At 53.3% G+C, this 7,389-nt stretch overlaps 1 pseudogene; it reads left to right on the forward strand.

The window, feature by feature from the left end:
• Nucleotides 1-206: 206 nt before the first annotated feature.
• LOC121837226 lies at nt 207-6,469 on the forward strand (annotated as a pseudogene).
• Nucleotides 6,470-7,389: the final 920 nt, after the last annotated feature.

The raw sequence follows: 7,389 nt of genomic DNA on the forward strand, positions 1-7,389 counted from the left end.
TAACGCCTCTGTATTTGCACATCAGGGAACCCCAGTTCACCCAGCTGGTCCCACGACTCCGCCGGCCCCACAACCCAAGACTCTGCCGGTCCAGCCGTCTGTGCGGAGCTTGTTGCGGAAAGCCGACCGGCTGCTGGATGCTGTAAGCAGACCGCCTTTCAGGTGCTCTGAGGGCCACTGTATGTGAGTTAGTTGTGACTCTTGTTATGCCCGTGTTCTCATATCAGGAAACTCCAGTACACCCCGCTGGTCCAACAACTCCGCCGGCCCCACAACCCAAGACTTTGCCGCTCCAGCCGCCCGTGCAGAGCTTCTTGCAGAAAGATGACCGGCTGCTGGATGCTGTAAGCAAACCGCCTTTCAGGTGCCACTGTTTGTGCGGGCCACTGTTTGTTAGTTCTTAAGTTCTTACTGTTTTTACGCCTCTGTATTTGCACATCAGGAAACTCCAGTACACCCCGCTGGGCCAACAACTCCGCCGGCCCCACAACCCAAGACTCTGCCGCTCCAGCCGCCCGTGCAGAGCTTCTTGCAGAAAGCTGACCGGCTGCTGGATGTTGTAAGCAAACCGCCTTTCGGGTGCCACTGTTTGTGCGGGCCACTGTTTGTTAGTTCTTAAGTTCTTACTGTTTTTACACCTCTGTATTTGCACATCAGGAAACCCCAGTTCACCCAGCTAGTCCCACGACTCCGCCGGCCCTACAACCCAAGACTCCGCCCCTCCAGCCGTCTGTGCGGAGCTTGTTGCGGAAAGCCGACCGGCTGCTGGATGCTGTAAGCAGACCGCCTTTCAGGTGCTCTGAGGGCCACTGTATGTGAGTTAGTTGTGACTCTTGTTATGCCCGTGTTCTCATATCAGGAAACTCCAGTACACCCCGCTGGGCCAACAACTCCGCCGGCCCCACAACCCAAGACTCTGCCGCTCCAGCCGCCCGTGCAGAGCTTCTTGCAGAAAGCTGACCGGCTGCTGGATGCTGTAAGCAAACCGCCTTTCGGGTGCCACTGTTTGTGCGGGCCACTGTTTGTTAGTTCTTAAGTTCTTACTGTTTTTACGCCTCTGTATTTGCACATCAGGAAACTCCAGTACACCCCGCTGGGCCAACAACTCCGCCGGCCCCACAACCCAAGACTCTGCCGCTCCAGCCGCCCGTGCAGAGCTTCTTGCAGAAAGCTGACCGGCTGCTGGATGTTGTAAGCAAACCGCCTTTCGGGTGCCACTGTTTGTGCGGGCCACTGTTTGTTAGTTCTTAAGTACTTACTGTTTTACACCTCTGTATTTGCACATCAGGAAACCCCAGTTCACCCAGCTAGTCCCACGACTCCGCCGGCCCTACAACCCAAGACTCCGCCCCTCCAGCCGTCTGTGCGGAGCTTGTTGCAGAAAGCTGACCGGCTGCTGGATGCTGTAAGCAAACCGCCTTTCGGGTACCACTGTTTGTGCGGGCCACTGTTTGTTAGTTCTTAAGTTCTTACTGTTTTACACCTCTGTATTTGCACATCAGGAAACCCCAGTTCACCCAGCTGGTCCCACGACTCCGCCGGCCCCACAACCCAAGACTCTGCCGCTCCAGCCGTCTGTGCGGAGCTTGTTGCAGAAAGCTGACCGGCTGCTGGATGCTGTAAGCAAACCGCCTTTCGGGTGCCACTGTTTGTGCGGGCCACTGTTTGTTAGTTCTTAAGTTCTTACTGTTTTACACCTCTGTATTGGCACATCAGGAAACCCCAGTTCACCCAGCTGGTCCCACGACTCCGCCGGCCCCACAACCCAAGACTCTGCCGCTCCAGCCGTCTGTGCGGAGCTTGTTGCAGAAAGCTGACCGGCTGCTGGATGCTGTAAGCAAACCGCCTTTCGGGTGCCACTGTTTGTGCGGGCCACTGTTTGTTAGTTCTTAAGTTCTTACTGTTTTACACCTCTGTATTGGCACATCAGGAAACCCCAGTTCACCCAGCTGGTCCCACGACTCCGCCGGCCCCACAACCCAAGACTCTGCCGCTCCAGCCGTCTGTGCGGAGCTTGTTGCAGAAAGCTGACCGGCTGCTGGATGCTGTAAGCAAACCGCCTTTCGGGTGCCACTGTTTGTGCGGGCCACTGTTTGTTAGTTCTTAAGTTCTTACTGTTTTACACCTCTGTATTTGCACATCAGGAAACCCCAGTTCACCCAGCTGGTCCCACGACTCCGCCGGCCCCACAACCCAAGACTCTGCCGCTCCAGCCGTCTGTGCGGAGCTTGTTGCAGAAAGCTGACCGGCTGCTGGATGCTGTAAGCAAACCGCCTTTCGGGTGCCACTGTTTGTGCGGGCCACTGTTTGTTGGTTCTTAAGTTCTTACTGTTTTACACCTCTGTATTGGCACATCAGGAAACCCCAGTTCACCCAGCTGGTCCCACGACTCCGCCGGCCCCACAACCCAAGACTCTGCCGCTCCAGCCGTTGTGCGGAGCTTGTTGCGGAAACCCGATCGGCTGCTGGATGCTGTAAGAAAACTGCCTTTTGGGTGCTCTGCATCCCACTGTTTGTGAGTTCGTTCTTAAAGGGGCACTGACAGGGTGTTTACGCTCTCTGAGGTTTTTAGTTGTACATGACATATGAGAGCCCAACTACCCAGAACACAATTTGCAACTCGAAATTCGGTTTCTTTCCGCCCGAAAACTCCCGATCAAGAACTGGCCGGTTCGAGTCTCGCTCACTCTCTTTTCCGTGGCCACGGGCCGTTTTCTAAGGTATCGAAGCGACCACCAAATTTAATCAAAGTCCTTGGTCACTGAAGGCACACACTTAATATTGAAAATAGAAAAAATATAAAACCAGTTTTTTGTGGCTTCTAAAAAGCTGCAAATACGTTGATTGAAAAAAAAAAGTTCCACAGACAACCGGAAGTATTCTGTGCGTGCGTCGTTTCGCGTATCGTGGGACTCGCGGGGACGGCGAAGGCAGCGGACGACGGGCGTGGGACCTCTACTTCAGAACTGTCGTTCGCGGTACCGGCGAATTCTGTCTGCCTTTAAAAAAGAAATTTGGGACTGATCAAAAGAGTTGGTATTTATCCCGTACGACACGCCCGACGACCAAGCCGATTTGCACGAAGACGTCGCCGAGCCGTCGTTTCCTTCTCGTGGCAGAAGACATCGCTCGCGCAAACGTGAAGCACAACGTGTCTACTTCGAGTTGAATATGCACGCGTACGATTTCTTTAGTAGGTGCGAATGTCGCCAATGCGTGGTGCTTCCCGATTTCGACCCGGGAGTGCTTTTGCTGGTGGAAAATCGGCAGCACACTTCCCAACTTACAGTTTACCGGCTGAATTGCCTTAATAGCTCAGTGATGCCTCAATAGCTCAGTAGACTCCACTTCCGGCCGCCGAAGCGTACGGACGTGCGATGTCTAGCTCCGAAGGAGCGGTGTCAGCGGCCCACGCCGGCCGCGGTATCAGGGCTAACGATAATGGAGATTATCAAGTCATTCTGCCTGCTCTGCCTACAGGACCCGTTGTTTTAAACACCGTTTTTTTCACGCTGACATGAAGGGGCGGCCGTACGGTGTCGACGACTTCCGCGACGCGTTGGCTCCCCTCGGTTTGCTCCCCGAGGTCGCCGCCCTCGGGGCTTACCGCATGAACCATGCGTGGGCGGCGACGTTCAAGACCACCAAGGGCAAAACGAAGATGCTCGCCACGCCGGAGCTGACCGTCAAGGGCCGCCGATGCCTCGTCGTCGACCCGTGCCACCAGGACGTTTGAGTGAAGCTCCATTGGCTCCTTTTCAACGTCACCGACGACGACGTGAGAGCGGCCCTGGCGCCGTACGACAAGGTCCTCGAGGTGGCCAGGGAAAAGTGGCGTGTCGACGGCTGCCAGACCGTGGGCACCATGACACGCACGGTGGTGCTCAGGCTCAAGGCGGGCGTCACGCTCGACGACATCCCGCACCAGCTGCTGGTGAGCGGTGAGTTGGCCCTCATCGTCGTGCCTGGCAGGGCCCCGCTCTGCCTCCGTTGCCAGCGGACGGGGCACATCCGCAAGGAGTGCCGCGTCCCGAGGTCTGTCGTCGCTTCGGCCACGAGGGCTCCCAGTGCGTACGCTCTTACGCGGCGGTTGCTGCGTCTGAGGATGGCTTGGAGAAATCTGAGTTTCGAATGGACGAGGCCGAAGCCGAGGAGATCAGTGCGGGTTCAACTGGCAAGGAGAGTCCTGTGGCGGGCGGGCCCCCTGCACCTGCAAGCGGTGCGGCCCCGAACACCAGCGGCACAACACCATATACGGTCGAGGCAGGGCAGGCGGGGATAGCGGGATAGACCTGCGGTGGAGACGTCTGCACCGCCTAGTGAGGCTGTAGTCGCCCCCAACGTCGCCAACGAGGATCCAGCCACCGATGTCACCATGGCCGACCCGGATGCCTCTGCGGGCGGTGCGGCCGCGGAAAGGACACGGGAGGACGACGCCTCGGACCCTACGGCGGCGAAGCAAGAGGAGCCGCCCCCTAAAGCGACACCTATGTGGAGGCGTCGCGCAGTCAAGCCCAACATTCCTGCGGATGGCACAAGGGGGGCTAAGCCTCCCCCGTGAGCGTGTGCGCCGGAGGTCAAACGGGGCGTCGGAGTCTGCAAGGCTACAGTACAGTCGACAGACCATCGTAGAGACGTGTCAGGCAGCCTTTTCCAGCCGAGGTAAGCTCCGTGCGGTCCGTGGCTCCTCCTCCTGAATGGCGGTGATATTAGAGGCGCCTCTAAGAGCGGCAACGATTAATTTCCGCGGGCTTGCAGCCCGGCGCCGGCAATACCAGCTGAGCCGACTGTTTTCTGAGAACGAGCTTGATATCATCGCTGTTCAGGAGACAAAGGTCGAGAGCCAAGAGCGGACGGACCGCATGGTGCAACCTTTTCGAACTCTTTTTAACGTTTTTGTGGCGCACACCGATGGAACTTCGGGCGGCTGTTGTTTGTTTATTCGCCGGTCACTAGGTGTGATTGAGACGGTTATGTTTGCGTGTGCTTTCGTCCGCTTTGTTACCTGCGATTTTTCATTTTCTAACGTCGAATGGAGTGTTATTTGTGTTTACGCACCGACTCGCGAGAGCGAGCGCAAAGTTTTTTTCGAAACTATTAACGAGTATATTAACTGTGAGAGGTATGTTATTTTGCTTGGCAATTTTAATTGTGTGTGCGCGCCTGAGGATCGCTCGAATCAGGCCGCGTCCGCGACCACAGCGGTATTTTATAAAACAATATTGTCGCGGAAAATTTATTAGAGGACGTAGCATCGTTTTCCTCCAAACGCAGCGTACCTTTCACCCATTTTCAAGGCCAGAGCCACGCCCGACTCGACAGAGCATACATATCCCTGGATTTAGTTCCTTTGTGCTCCGATTACCTGGTTCAGCCTGTGTCCTTCAGTGATCACGCTCTAGTTATGTTTACTCTTGGGAGGAAAGTCAAAGTGCCTCAGTGGAACTGGTCATTATGAAAGTTGAACAGTTGCCTCCTGAAGGATGAAGTTTTTAAATCAAAAGTAGATGCTCTATTGAAGGAACTGTACGAGGATAAACAGACAGTATGGGGGGTCAGGGTCGCTAAACTCGTCTAGCACAACTTTGTGCCCGAAGTTTGCGGAACGCGCTAATGGACCTTTTCCGAGAAGCGTTCTGCGCACGCGCGAGCGCCCGATGCCAAGCGGTAGAAGTCGGCACGAAAAATCGAGGAAATTCAGAATGAGGCTGTAGATCGACGAGTAGAACACGTAATTGCAGCATATATATAATCGTGTTACACAATAAAAGAAAGTGGACGGGAAGAAAAACACGACGTTTGGGTGGACGCTACGGATTTCCCTCTTTAAAGTCGCGTTGGGCACGCGACGCAGCTCAGAGAGCATAGCAACTGGTAGCGTAGCTCCCATTATCGATTGGTATCTCTGTCACTAGAATTTGTCACATTGTGAAAAAAATGCTTCGGATCCTAAAGAAGATCATGAGCTATGTCGTTTTCTGGCTGCCACAGTCACGCATACAAAACAGTATGCCTGCCTCTTTTGTTGAAGGCGGTTACGGCAGGATGACCTGCATCTTTGATTGTACGGAAATCATTCTGCAGAGGCCTAGGAAGCTGATGGCTCGAGCACAAACATTCAGCTCCTACAAAGCTAACAACACGGTCAAAATTCTTACAGTTATTGCCCCCAATGGCTTCATCATGTATGTGTCAGATGTGTATGGTGGGAGGGCTTCCGATAAATACATTGTGCGGCACTGCGGGGTCGAGGACCACCTCCAGCGTTGCGATGAGATTATGGCTGATCGTGGGTTTACTTTGGACGCCCACCTGGAGCTGCAAGGGGTGAAGTTGAACGTGCCAGCTTTCACAAAGGGTAAGACGATTGCATGACATGGACCCTAATGCAGGCATTGTTTATTCACGTCCTGTCTGCAAATGCTTTGTGTTAGTTATACTCTTGGAGATAACTAGGGCTGGTTCTTGATTTTAAATTTTAGCCAGTTTCATTGCCTTGCAATAGTCGAATTTTTAATTGCACTCATATTCAGGCTCAATATATTGTGAAAAGAGCAAGGACGCCTGTTCTTTGTTGCTTCCTTTTGCTGTGTGATAAACATGCAATGCACTTTTTCAGCTGGGGATAAACTTGAACCTTCTATTGAGAATGCTCAAATGACAAAATATTACTCCCAACTGCGAATGCAAAGCGGTTTCCCGATGTTATCTGGCATGAGCAGGGTCATTCACTTCACAATAATTCCTGCAGTGCTAAATAGATGCTTGCGAGACGTTGAACAAAGACGCACGCAGCTTTCTTCATGACTGACTCGACTTCTAAAACGAGGAAGCCTAGCGAGTACTACGATATATTGTAACCTAAGAAACGGGCCTTGGCACAAAGGCAATGACCTTTTCCCCATTCCCTTTCGTGCTCTATCCTCCTCATCTGAAAGCAGCAGGTCTGGGCAACACCTTCTAGATAGCAAGGCTGTAGGGCTGATTATTTTATGTCACCTAAAGAGGCAAGTGTGCACAGATTGAATACAAGTGTTGCGGCAGCACTGAGACGAGACTTGTATCCTCACTGATTGAACATGATCCTCAGACAAACACTGATGCAGCTCTCGTGTCTCATTTGTGCCTCATGCTCGCCTCTTTAGGTGCCGTAAAATATTCAGGCCTATGAGCCTTGCTATCTAGGTGTTCACCTGGGAGCTAATTCCTGCAGAAAGGAGGGATTTCCTCCTTTCTGGGTCAGAGACAGAATCGAGGAGAGGTGTCCTTGTCTCTGGATACAGACTGGCCCTTATATTGAACTTATCTTAAGCTGGAAGCACTTCCAGCCTAAATGTGATGAATGTTGTTGACATTTTTGTGTTCCCCACAGATGAATGGACTAACCTT

This window comes from Ixodes scapularis, unplaced genomic scaffold (genome assembly GCF_016920785.2).
Source record: "Ixodes scapularis isolate PalLabHiFi unplaced genomic scaffold, ASM1692078v2 PGA_scaffold3__209_contigs__length_174095766, whole genome shotgun sequence".
In the NCBI taxonomy this organism is placed as follows: Eukaryota; Metazoa; Arthropoda; class Arachnida; order Ixodida; family Ixodidae; genus Ixodes; species Ixodes scapularis.